Consider the following 14,410-nt stretch of genomic DNA (forward strand, 5'->3'; position numbering starts at 1 on the left):
GATGGCAGCAAGGTTAAGGAATATGTCACCTGGTTCCTTTATATACTTCAGCCCGTAAAAAGTATAATGGAAAAAAAACATGCTAAAATTGGGATCAGAGATAGCACAAGAGAGTTTTTTTTTTTTTTTTTTAAGCCTAAATTTCATGTGGCAATTATGTGGGATTCTCTCTTGCTATACCAAGCCAGAGCTCTCTAACATACCAGATAACTTCTTGGTACAGAGGTACTAACAGGGCTGGCAGGTTCCTCTAGCTTGCCTCTTTCAGGTGGGATATTTCTGTTTACTGCCAGCCTCCTGTGTACCAGAAGTGTCATCCCTGCATTTTCCATAAGTTATAAAACAAAATCCATGAGGTCACTAATGTAGAAGGGGAAAACAGATTTCTGGGTCTTTGATTTACTAGATTTTGTTTTGTATGCAAGGGCCTGACATTGATTAAGCTGTAGAGATGTAAGAAAGGGTGCTTTGAATGAGAACTTTGAAGGGCTCCTTGTAGACACTCTTATCTGATCATCAAGATATAGGTGTGTTTTTTTTGAAATTCTCACACATTACATCTTTCAGCCTGGAGTCCATGCAAAAACGTGAGAAGTGATGTTACGCGGAGTGTGGGAAGCAGAGCTTCTCTCTCTCTGACTGTCACGATGACCCCCTAAGGCTGTCTAAAGAAAGCAAAAGGACAATCTTGCAGGGACACTGTTCCCATGAAGGAAAAGGAAGTTTTGATAGCGATACACCAAAATCTTGGAAGGAACTACTTAAGACCTGAAAATGACTAGATTTGGAAAGACTTGTTTTTTTCATTGAACAGAATGAAATGAAGCCTAAACCCAGTCTTGCCTGCTTAGCCCACTAAAATAATAGAGGCCTCTTGAGATAATCCCCTGGCAACAGTAAAATCAACGGAGGAAAAGTAAGCAAGTCAGGGGCTTGGGAGAGCTGTGACTCCCTTAGAGCAAAGGGGAGGCAATCCCCATTACCAAATACCACACTCAGCCTGGGGCCCCTGCAACATGCCATGTTCCTGCCCCAGCATTGGCACCTATCATTTTGATAAGGCCCTTGCCTTTCTACCAACTTACTACTTGAAATGATACTAATAGCCTGTCTACTGTTTCAAGACTGTGATATAGTTTTCTAGGGATTTGGTTTAAAAAATACACAAGATTTAATTCCCCCCCAAAAAAGGGGAACCACAAATTCAAGATTGTAAAAATTGTAATCATTCACATTAGAATACCACTAATTAATTATTGCAATATTTTAATATTAAAATAAATCAGACTGGAGAAGACCCATTATTGCCCAGGATGCTAAGAAAAGCAAACTGTTTAATGAAAAGTTTTAATGAACCAAAGTCTATTACCATACGGAAAAGTTAATACATTCCACTCTAATGCATGCAGTTGAAATCATATTGTCTTCAAGTCACCCTCAATTGCTTTTTCCCATGAAAAAGAGGCCTCTGGCAGCGGACTTGACCCAGTGGTTAAGGCGTCCGTCTACCACATGGGAGGTCCGCGGTTCAAACTCCCGGCCTCCTTGACCCGTGTGCAGCTGGCCCACGTGCAGTGCTGATGTACACAAGGAGCGCCGTGCCACGCATGTGGGGAGCCTCACGTGCAAGGAGTGCACCCTATAAGGAGAGCCGCCCAGCGCAAAACAAAGTGCAGCCTACCCAAGAATGGTGCTGCACACATGGAGAGCTGACACAAGATGATGACGCAACAAAAAGAAAACACAGATTCCCATGCCGCTGACAACAACAGAAGCGGACAAAGACGACGCAGCAAATAGACACAGAGAACAGACAATGGGGTGGGGGGGGGGGGAAGGGGGGAAAGGAGGGAAGGGGAGAGAAATAAATAAATAAATAAATAAATTCTTTAAAAAAAAAAAAGAAAAGAAACAGAGGCCTCCTTTTGCCTTCTTTGATTTGGCAGATGCAGCTAGATTTGATGCTGTAAGGATTCACTCAATGCTCTCCTCTCTAAATATTCTTGTTTTCCTCTCTTCCACTTCCACTTCACTCCAGGTGTTCACTTTATACTGCTAAAGATATTTTCATATTCCTGTCCATCCTGAAAGCAGGTTTTGTTCTCATTCTTTCTAATATAATCAAAGTTTACTAGTTCCTTGTTCCACTATTCCCTTGTATCTTATTTCCCTTTCTCTATTAAGGGAAGGATAAATAGTTTTGTTAACTAATCTAGGGAAGTGGGAGCTAATAATACAGTCTATTTCCAGGGAACAGACTTACAATTCAAACAGATCTTCTCACAATAAGTCTAAGCCTTTAAAGAATGAAACTCTAAAAGGTGGAATTCCATGCACTCAGGATTATGGGGTCAATGTAGGTTTGGCAAGATGGATCTTTTGGAAAATCTCAAATCACATTTTATAAGCATCTACCTAGTCTACCTATATCAAGGTCAACCCTGTTTCTTTGGTCCATGTGGACTCTGGAGACAAAAGTGGATGGGAACTACTAAAGCTGTGTGAATATCCACAAGCCCCCTTTCTTAGCAAGTGCCCAATCATTAAGCTACATCTGTTTCCCAGGTCCAGAACACTTGAAGTGGGATCATACAGACTTAACCCAACAATGCATCATCCAGCTCTTTCTTTCTCTTCTATCAAGTTCAAGCAGTTTCCCTGACAGTGCCTTCTCCGAAGGGAGAAAGGAAAATTCAAAGCTGTCTATTCTGCTATCACCTAACAGCTCTAAGTCTGCCATCTGTATTTTGCAGGGACTCTTCCACCCTAAATTCGTTTCCCATGTAATGGGGAGTTGAATTCCTACTGTGGAAGAGAATTAAAGCATGTAGGCATTTCTTGTTCTTAGAAAGTCTGTGGAAGAGATATAAGAATTGCCCTGACTTCATCTAGTTTCCATCAATAATTCACACTGGTATTCCCATTTCACATGCCCCATTCCACTGTTCCCAAAAGTACGCCTGTATTTATCATGCCATTTGGCCTTATCTTTGGCTCAGAGAGTATGGGTATTCTATTCTTGGGATGGAGGAAAGGAAATTTTGTAGAGTTGGGTATCATAAATATTTTTTCAACATATTTCAAATTGCCATCTTCAATTTCAGACTTAAAATATCAAACAAGTGTTCTCATATCCAGAAATGGTAGGCAGGGTGTACTTAGATCATTTTTTTTGGGAATGAAGCTGATGAGCTCTGGCAGGACAGACAGAATCAAAATGACCAGATCTGCCATTAGAAAGGCACTAGAACGTCTGGCACATTCATATGCTCACTATAGTGTCCCAGGCTAGGGGCAGAGGACCTGAAGCCAGCTCATTCAGCACACACTCATTCAGATGCATACAGATATATGTGCAACAGCCAACTGCTGGCTGTGCTGACATGGCTTTGCAGACAGTGATTCATTCCCCAATTATAACAAGTGCAATTCAGCAAGCCTGTGAGAAGGGGGTGTTTATTACAACGGCAGGGGTAGGGAGGGTAGAATTTTCAGATACATTTTGAAATTAGAATTTGATTGCCAGGCAGTGGATGTGGCTCAAGTGATTGGGTTTCTGCCTACCAAATGGGAGACCCAAGTTCAATCCCTGGGACCTGCTGGTAAAGAAAATAAAAGCATGCCTGTGTGGCAAGCTGCTGCCTGCACAGTGAGCCGAGTGCCAATGCTAGTGCCAGCGTGGCGAGCTGAGTGCCCATATGGCTAGCCAAGTGCCCAGCCAGCTAGCCAAGTGCCTGCGCGAGTGGGTCATACAGCAAGATGATGATGCAACAATAACAAAAAAGAGACGAAGGGGAAAGTCAAGACAAGGCATAACAGAAACCAGGAACTGAGGTGGTGCAAGTGACAGGGAACCTCTCTCTATATCAGAGGTCCCCAGGATGGAATGCCAGTGAATCCAGAGGAAAAAAACGAGAAGAGAAGACAAAAAAAGGAATAGATACAGAAGCTCAGACAGCGAATGGATACAGACAGCAAAAAACAGCAGGTCCAGGGGGACAGGGAGGAGGAGGGGAAAAAAAAGAATTTGATTGTCCTTGCTTTCAGGGGTTCGGATTCTTTAGGAAAAGGTGAACGATAAAGTTTCAGAAGGAAGAGTCTTTCTTTGGCTAGGTTAGAGACTATACTACCAAAAACTTCTTTTGGTCAGAAGAGAAAAGCAGAGACTTTTAGAGAAGAATGGCCAGTCAGACCTTCTTGCTGGCAGCACAGAAGAGCCCCTGTCATCTCTCCGCCTCCTTTGGAACAGGAAGTGTGGGGATGCAGATAGCAATTATGTCACCCCAAGCAGAGAGCAGTGCAATGAAAATGAAATGCAACTTACCAGGATACTGTGAAAAATAAGAAGGTGGTTTAGGTAAAAGCTTCTAAATACATTGTGTACTAAACCGAGTGACAAAAATGGCATTATATACCAACCATATCTACCTACACCCTTCAGCTCCCATGTTCTGAGCCTGAGCTGACTTGGATAGTGATTTCTTAAAAACAGTCAGGGACTATTATGAGCGCTGTATGGATTTTGCCCTTCATTGCACTTCATATATTTTTAACAATGAAAATACATTTAAAAATTCATTGCAAAGCTATTCTGCTATTTTTAAATGAACATTTAAGAAATAGAAACCAGAGTTTCCTAAATAATCATGACTTTGTTTTTATGTGTATATATAGACATTCTATATGTATATAGAGATAAAAATTTAAAATCCTTTGCTATAATCCAAAGAAATGCATCAAGACTCTGAAGGTGAATTATAGTTACTATAGAAACCAAAAATGTAACCATCACTATTTAGAGACATCTAGACTGTCGATTGTGTTGTTTGGGGAAGAAAAAATTAATTTTTGATTCAATGAATAGAACAAATAAGTAATTTTATATAAAAATATTTAAAAGTATATAAATGTCATCTAATGTGTTCCTTGCTGTTCTTTGGGTAATTTTCCCCACTAATCAGTGGCAGATTTTTGACAGATGGATTAGAACTACTTATTGAGCACACACTATGTAGAGAACATTGTATAGGGCTCTGGGGGGGGGTGGGATGAGGACAACAACACATTAAATACACAGCCCCTATACTCAAGAAATTTAAATCTGACTGAGATAATTTTAAAAATCATAGACAATAGCCCAAATGCCTTGATAGAGCTGTGTATCAGCAACAAAGCACCTGAAATATATTTTGGTTAAAAAGCCCTGAACCCACAACAGATAGGGTCAATCAAGGATGCTCTTAAGCTCCCAATGGAGCTGAATTTTAAACCAAGAGCTTTTAATAAATAATGACTTTACTATCAGTGTGGAAAATAATTATTTGAAAATTGTAAAAACATCAAAGCTTGTACTGTAAGTTATAAATGTAGAGGGAAATTTTAAAAAGTAAAACTGATATTTACTTAGCACAGTATACTTTAAAACAGAAACTTTGAGAATTTAAGTGTTTTATTTCTTCATTGAAAGTTTGTCAAAAGTAGTTAACGGTGCTTGCCTTCCTCTTGTCATATAACTATGACACAGAGCAAGCATCCTTTCTATGCCTTGGAAAGTTGTCATACTCCTATGTTTTGATCAGCTTCCAACACTTTGTATTTTGAACTTTCAATGTCATGAAATTATCTCTGAGAGTGTAAAGCTGTGCTTTGTTTTGTTTTGTTTTGTTTTGTTTGGCTTTGCTTGTTTGTTTTTGCCAGGGTCTCTTCCTTTGGTTCATCCTTTTCATCACAACCGCTTTCTCATTTATGTTAGTTTCACCCTTCACTAAGTTCCAATGGCTCCAGATCAAGGATCTCTTAACTGGCAACAGTGTCAACATTTCAGTGTCAGCTATTTATTCTAGAACTCCATTCATGATCCATTGAATTTCACTTCGGCCATTATCACTTTTTGTTTATTTGCTGCACTTTCATCTTTGTTGGCCCATTCCCTTTTTCCATTATTCATTTCCAAAGTGACACACGAGTTTATCACTGAAAGACAAGGAGGCAGCCCAACTCTGCACTTCGTGGTCTGTGTGTGAACTGAGTCACAGATGCACACTGACTATTTTAGTGCCCTGGATGCTAAATCAAATAGCATACAATGGGAATTTATTGGCTTACGGCTTTGAGACTGGTAAAAGTCCAAAATCAAGGTGTCATCAAAGCAATGCTTTCTCCCCGAAGACAGTAGTGTACTGGGGCTGGCTGCCGGACCCTTGGTCCTTGGCTTTTCTGTCACATGGTAATGTACACGGTGGCCTCTCCTGGCTTGCCCCTCCTCTCCTGGGTTCCGTTGATGTTCAGCTACTGTTGCTCCCTCTGACTTTCTCTCTCTCTCTCTCTGTGAACCTGCCCAATAAGGCCTTCAGGACTAGGACTAAGACCATCCTGATTCAACTGGGCCACGCCTTAACAGAAGTAACCTCATCCGAAGGTCCTATTTTAAGAGTTCACACTCCCAGGAATGGAGTAAAGGTAAGAACATCTTTTTCTGGGTACATAGTTTCAAACCACCACAGTGACCAATGACTGACAGATTTTGAAGTATGTGATACGATTACAGCATTTTATTTAATGTTATGTGGACTGTATAAAGATTTACTTTATACAATTACTCACAGTAAAATACCAAGGTAACTGAAATTTGAGCCACATTGTTGGGGGATTGGTGTCATTTAACTAACCCCTGGTTATTGAAATTTCTATCTATCTATCTATCTATCTATCTATCTATCTATCTATCTATCTATCTATCTTTATCATCTATTTTTTTTTACAAAACTGAGATGATGAATATACAATTCCATACCTTCTTTTTCTACCTAGAATAATCTCACAAGACTTTATTCCTATTGTTAACTAGTTTCCAATAATTTTGTAGCATAATTTAGGTAATTGGAAAAACATCACAGAATGGTAAAATGATTGGCAAAGAGTGAGCTGCTTTCTAGTGAGAAGTAGCATGGGGAAAGACACAGAGATTGGCCAATGGATGTTGTTATGTCAGGAAGAAAGAAATTAATTTAGCTTGAAATGTAGGATCCATGTTAGAATAAAAATGACATTAATGTACAAAACTCTTGCTTTTTCTAGGTTCTTTGCAGGCATTATCTGAATCCTCACACCACCCTTACTTCTGTCATCCCCATCTCATACAAGAGGATACTGGTGCTCAAACTGGGTAATGAGCTGGCCCGGGACACAGGTGTTATGGTAGAGCCAGCAGCGCAACCCAGATCTACATGGACCTGCCCTTACCAACTCTGCCTGACAACAGGACTTTTCTGCTTACAAATCCTTTTGCATATGTTAGTATCACTTGTGTGGTTGGGCGGGTTGTACCCAGCTGCCAAGGTGGGTGCGGCTGAAATCTGGCCTATGGCTGTAGCCAAGCCTGGGCTGCAGGGTTGCATACTTCTGGAAGGGGTGTCTTTTCCTAATTAGTACAAAGTTGTAGTGTGGGCTAGCCTTGGCCCTGATCAACATGACTGATTCTCACCACAACCCTCAAAACTTGACAGGGCAGGTATGATTACTACAATTTTACACTAAAGAACCTCAGGCTCACATTGAGTAAGTGATTTATCTAAGGTGAGAAATGAATTGGCGAGATAAAATTTGAGGAAGATATTAGATTCCAGGCTGAGCAGGTTTCATTTAATGCAAAAGGCAACAGGGGACCATGAGGCATTTCTAAAGCAGGCTACACATTTGACATCGACAGAGTGAAACGATAAGTCACGGCTGTCCACCTGGACTGGATTGCCTTGGGCAGCTTGAGGCCTTCAACGCAGCTAAATCATTTCTCCTCCAGAACTTTGGTTACTTCTTACATTCATATCAAGACCTTTGAGACACCTCAAATTCCTTTGAGGAGTAAATGTATAATCACCAGAATTTAAAAAGGAGTGAGCCTGAAAGCAATTTTCTCCTTCTCCTTTTGTAATTGAACTTTATAGACCTCTTTTAATTAGAGAATTGTAATTATTGCTGTTACTATCTTGAGAGTTTCCTCACCCAGGTTTTTTCCAAGTGCTTCTGAGCCACACTGTCTACGTGCTGGGGTGAGCTACAGCCCTTACTTTATAGAGAAAAGCCGATGTACAAACCACTGCTTTCAGGTGTAAGGGATCTATGAGCCGGTTAACTTTCCCAGGCCAAATTATTTTTCCTTCTGGGATTTACAAGATTTACAAGGATCCTTGAAGAGAAATGGAAGGGTAGCAACCAACTCAACCTGTCCAGAGAACAGCCAAACGGTCACTAGGCGTTTAAAGACAAAACCAAAAACTCAAAAGAGACTGGCCCTGAGATGTGCAACTTAAAAAATAGTTTTCTGGTCAAATGTCCACAAAATTCCATACACTCTACTTCTTCTCTGAGAGCCTTTTCTTGTAACTAGGAAGCATTTTTAACTTTTACTATTGTTTTCCATGTATTTAGCTGAGGTGAGAAACTCAACAGTAACAGAATCTTAAAAAACTTTTTTTCATTTATCACTTCATAACATCCCAATGAAGTAGTTCTATGGAGGGTTTTGAGAAATGCTGGCTGGTGGCCAGGGACAAATTTGGGTATAAACAGTTAACTCTTTATTTAGATTCAGAGCTATTTCCTGTCCCTGAGCTCTGGACTAGAGGGGCAGTAACAGGAAATAGGCTGGGAATGGTCCCTCTCTCTTGCTGCAGGCAAGCAGCAGTAGTTTCAAATCTCAGTGGTGATTTCTGTGTTTGGAATGAGTGTGAGGCCAAGTGGATGAAGTTTTGGTTTCCCTATCCTGCTTTTATCTACTTTAGATATTGAATTCCCTTGTAAAGTTTCATTGAAAAAATAAAGAAAGAGGTTCTACTGGCTAAAGTAGGGTGGTGGTAGTGGTGGTATCTTAAAAAGCTTTAGATGGAACAAAAATCCTGGGAGTGATAAATATTCTCCCTGACAATCACTTAACCACTCTGAGCCTTGGCATTGCCATGTGTAAAATGGGAATGATAATACTGTAAGGATTAATAGAGGTAATAGATACAATATTTTGGGGGAAAGAAATAGAATCTTTACACTTAATTCAAGGTAAAATGCAATCAGGTAGAGGAGGATGGAAGGGGAAAGTGACTATCAAATTTTGGCTGTCCATCATCTGAATCCCCTTCCTGTGTTTGGGGACAACAGCACTTTGAGAGTCTGGTGGGAGGTAGAATGTGGGATGCCCTCAGCAGGGACGTTAAAATTGGAGTGAATGACACGCAGAAGCCTGGAAAGTTCCGTGCTCATTTTTGCAGTGGTGGCATCCACTGTTCTGTGGCAATGGTGCTACGCATGAGAGACGGCAGTGCCTGAGCCAAGCTTTTTAAGTGGCATGAGACTTGGCAGTACACTTCCTTTATTCCCTGTCTGCATTCTAAGCCTGCTTCTCCCACCTTCCCACAGTGTCTGTGAGCTTCTTCAGGTTCTGCCATTTAATTCCTCACAGCTCAAATCAGCTGAGAGCTGTGATGCCATAGAAAGTGGCATATCAGAGTGTGAGGTTGGGGGGCTGACTGGGATAGTAGTAGCTTTGGGAGATCTAAGGCTCTTCTTCTGTGAGGGTCCAAGCTGATCCCTAAAATTTGACTTAAAGGGGATGGGAGTATAATCCCATAATCCCTATTCGGGCCCTGCTCCTACAGATTTTAGAAAATATTTCAACAGGGGCTACTTTTTCTGATCTGACCCCCCTATATTTTTAATTTATAATTTTCATTATTAAACAAAGCAGAGACATGCAGAAAAACTTTATTCTCAGTTTCCCTCTGTTCTTAGTGTTATTAGGTCCTAAAGAGAAATCATTTTTAAAAATGTATAAAACCAAATTAGAAGCATAGTAAGTGGCAGAGTATTATAGACAATTGTAATGCCAGAGAACATAATGAAAAAGAAAGAAAATAGTCTGCTAGAATCCCAACTCCACTAGCCCTTGACTGGCATAAACTTGCTGCCCATAATCTTGCTGCAACCCTAAACCTTGCCTTGTTCAGCTGAACAGCAATAATAAAAATAGCAAGAACCACAGTTTATTGAGCCCTTACTACATGCCATGTACTGTGCTTTCCATAAGTGTATAACCTTTAACCTTACAACAAACAAGACAGGTATTAATATTTCTACTTTATAGGTGAGAAAACTAAGACTTAGAGGGGTTGTAAGACCTAAATCTCAGCTAGTAAGTGTGAAGTCTGCATTTGAACCTTGGACCAACTGCCTCTCAAGACCTTGTTGTTAAATCCTTCTCAGTCCTGCTCAGAAGCAGAGAACTCTTGAAATTAAGCTAGGTGAATTCCAGAACCGGGTGATCTGCTAAATCTAAGACTTCTCAGATAAAAGCTGGTTGTGACAAGGCATGAAAATGGAGAAAGGGGTCATTTCCACCCCCCACTCCCCCACCCCAGGAATAAAACTGGATTGTGTGCAGATGTGTGAGGATGACGGGTGGTTCACTGGGGAGGATCTTGATGTGTTGAGGGCCCGGGAGGACCTCTGATTCCTGGAGAATTGGAGAGGCCTATTACAGTGAATTTAACATGCTAATGTCACAGCAGTCACTAAGTGTCTGAACACCATCTCCCAAGTCTGTCCTAGGTGAAAAAAAATCTCTGGACCCAGATGGGAATCATGGAATAACAATAATGATAACTACTGTGTATTGGATGTTTGCTACATGCAAGTATTATATTAAATGCTTTACATGAACTACTTCATTTAATACTCACATTATTGCTAGAAGATAGGCACTGTTCACAGTGCCCTTCCATGGATAAAGAAACTGAGCCACACAGAAGTTAAGCAATTTACCCACAGTCATACAAGAGCCAGGATCCAAACTTGGGCAGTTTGCCTTCAGAGCTTATGCCCCTTAGCACTATACTATAGTGTCTTTGAAGAAAGTGAACACAATGAGGCTGATTGCAGTGGAAGACACCATCCAGTGAAAGACCAGGGTGGGTGAGACAACGGATGTTGAAACAAAACTGAGTTGAGCTCTGTCTCACAGTGTTGATAAAAACTTGTTCACACATCAATGATGGTAGCCATGACATAACGGAGAGACTGCAAAAGGCCCTGGAATCTGATCATCACACCATGTTTCAGAAGGTACCACAAAGAACCAGTTATGACAAAGCAGCTTCCTTCTCACAGGTACTAAAACTTACCTGATAATCTCTACACCCAAGTGGCACTACTATCCAAGTTCCCTTATTTTGTCAAGGCTGTGCCAACATCAGAGATACTGTGGCTCTTTCTGCTCCTTAATTATTTATAAGCAATCAAGTTCTTTTGATTCTTCCTTGGAATTTTTATGGTCTTCACTGCCTTTAAAATCCAGCCTTCTTGTGCTTCATCTGGACTTTGTAACAATGCCTCATGGTTTACCTTGCCTCTTGTCTCTCTGTCTTCCAAGTTGAACCAAATGCCCCTGTAGGTGAATCTTTCAGGGTGGCCTGAAATACTGGAACTGGCTTTAAATGATGAATCAGGAGAGCTGTGCTCTGTTCTAGCCCTGCCACTAGATAGGTGCCACTGGGAGGCACTTCAACCCCTGAATCTTTAGGTTTTACAATTATAAAAGGAGAAGTTGGAAGTGATATTCTCAGTGCTGTCATTCTATAATTGTGAATGAGTTAATTCTTTGCCTATGGATTTCTGTTCAAACATTGAAACCTAGTTCTTAAGGCCAACAAGTTTTTCACACCATTTTTCAAGATAATTGTTTCTCCTATCATTCCATATTAATTTCTAAACCCCAGATTTTCCTCCTGCTGTTTTTGCTTCCCATGAATTCCAATTCCACCTTCTGCATAGTCTTAACCTTAGGCCATCATTAAGGTTCATCTCAAGAAGCACGTGTTCCACTGACATCTTCCCTGAGTGACCTCAGACTGCAATGTTTAAATTCTGCATCAATTGTCATCACATGGTAGGCCATGGCCGAAGAGCCTGAACCCTGGAGTCAGACTGCAGGAATCCAAATCCTGGCACTGCTATGTCCTAAGTGCTAGTTACTTAACCTCTCTGTGTTTCACTTTCATAATGCCTAAAATGGGATCATCATAGTGGTTACTTGGTAAGAGTGCTGTGAGGATTAATATATATAAAACCCATAGGAGAGTGTCAGGCACATAGTAAATGTTTTGTAAATATCATTTATTACTGTTACTACTAAACTTCAGATATTTTAATAAATCTGAGTTAATTAAATTGTTTCACATACGTAGACATTGTCTTCCCAACTAAATAGCAAAGATCTCCACTGATTTCTTTTTTTTTTTTTTTTTCATGTTCTGGCAAAAAAACTGGTGCTTACTAAAATCTTTGAGTGACTGCATGAATTAAATAAGTGAATGAATAATAAATGAGTAAGCATCCAGCCTCAACAGGAGGAAGAAGCAGGTGTAATGATCAATTTTAGAGTCCAGGAGGAAATAATGCAAACATACCTGACCACTTTCTTATATTCTATAATAGTTGAGTCAGTTTCTAAAAGTGGACATTGAACTGGAATGTGTTTTATAGGAGAATATCAGGCCAGGAAAAAAATGCAAACATAAATCAATGCAATGTCAATTCTACACCCATGGGTAAGTTAAACTTTTCCAGAATCAGTCAGTTCCATAGGAGGCATCTAGCCATGATTCTCAGAATGGACTGTATATTTCTTCAGTGTCTTCAGAAAGAAGAAACACATTCATTCATTAGGATGGACCATAAGATAGGAAAATAACAACAACTGTGTGCAAGCAGGAATTAAACTATGCCTCTTGAGTATCTGACAGAGATAAATAACATACCTTTTAAAGAAAATGCCTTCCTTTAAAGTCAAAGTTTAAAATTTAGGAGTCTGGTCTAGATAAGAAAGTGTTTCTTTGTCACTGTGTCATTGGAAGAACATTGGCATAGAGTCTATGCAAAAATTCCCTCAGATGGGCCCTCCTGCACTGGGGTGACAGGATAGAACACAGAGGATTTGGGGGATGGTATGGGAAGGAAATCAATGTGTCGCTACCACAGTTCTTCCAAACAAAGAGCTGAAGACAGTAAGTGGACACCTACATGGTACCCTGCAAATTTAAACTAGCTTGGGTTGGCAAACAGAAGTTTCTGAGGTAAATAATAAAGATCTTATAGTTGGAGCCATTGGCTTCTCTTGATGTCTTGGTTCCTTTCTGAATCTTTATAGTCAAATTGTCAACATTGGGAAACTAAAATTTCTAATGGATTAACTCACATGACTTTTTATAGTTCAATACATAATAAAATGAATATCCTTTGAAAATGCATATGAGTGCCTTCATGTTGAGGAGAGGTTATTACAGGAAAAGGGAGAAAGTAAAAAAAAAAGTGATAAAATTTCCATATTTAATCATGTTATCTTTTTACTTCTTTTTATTGTGAGTTCAGATTTGGTCAAGAGTAAAATGTGTTTATTTTGCCTTGAACTTTCTCTCTGATGTACCAAAGGGGAATTTCATGAATGCTAAGCAATATGAATTTCCTGTAAAGCCATGGATCTCCCTCAAGAAGTACACTGGGAATGAAGAAAAAGAAAAAAGGAAAAAAAAAAAAGTACACTGGAAAGAAAATTTCTCATGGTTTTATTACATTTCTCACCACCAAGTCAAATAAAATACCAGTGTCACATTGGACTGAAGAGGGTTGTGACACCTAGTACTACATTCCATAGAATGTGAGATGACCATATATATTGCATTTGTCAGACCAAGCCTGGCTTCCTATGCCAGTGTTCTGTTTATAAATTTATCTCAAAGGTGATGCAGGCAAAGGTATACTGGAGGAGCAATATGGGATGGTGGGAAGGCTTGCTACCTTCCAATGATGTTGGACAGCCATTGGAAAAGACATGGCACCTGGAGCCACAGAATAATCTGGTTACAATTCCTGTGGTAAAAATATAGCAAAAACTTCAAAGTTATATAGTATATTAAAGCTGAGTTTATAATTGATTTTTAAAATGCTCATCACAGGGAAGATAGGATCATCTGATAGTTTTATCCATTAAATGGACATGGTCACTGGTTTTATCCTGGTCTCCACTGAATTATGACATATCTCAAAACCAAACCAAAACAAACCAAAACAACCCCCCTCCTCCCTCTGTAAGAAATGGAAACAAACTCTCATGCCCCTTCCACCAGAATATTAGGGGGTATGACAAGTCACCAGAAAATGACACAGACCTCTATTCTGATCAATATGTATTATATTCACACATATTCATTGAACTCTGTGTTAGAGGCTGGGAATGGGGGGGGGGGGGCGGGGGGAGACACAGCTCCTGCTCTAAAGGAGCTCACAGTCAACTAAGATAAGTCTTAGTCTCAAAACAGAACATTCATGGCCAACTGGGACTTAAATTCACAGCAGAGGATTTTAAAAA

General features: G+C 40.0%; 1 protein-coding gene across 2 annotated transcripts in view; it reads right to left on the minus strand.

Moving 5' to 3' along the window:
* FRMD6 (FERM domain containing 6) overlaps window positions 1-14,410 on the minus strand; it is a 265,450-nt gene that overhangs the window by 156,172 nt on the left and 94,868 nt on the right. The gene's annotated exons all lie outside the window — the stretch shown is intronic.

The sequence above is a fragment of the Dasypus novemcinctus genome, chromosome 3, assembly GCF_030445035.2.
Source record: "Dasypus novemcinctus isolate mDasNov1 chromosome 3, mDasNov1.1.hap2, whole genome shotgun sequence".
Lineage (NCBI taxonomy): Eukaryota > Metazoa > Chordata > Mammalia > Cingulata > Dasypodidae > Dasypus > Dasypus novemcinctus.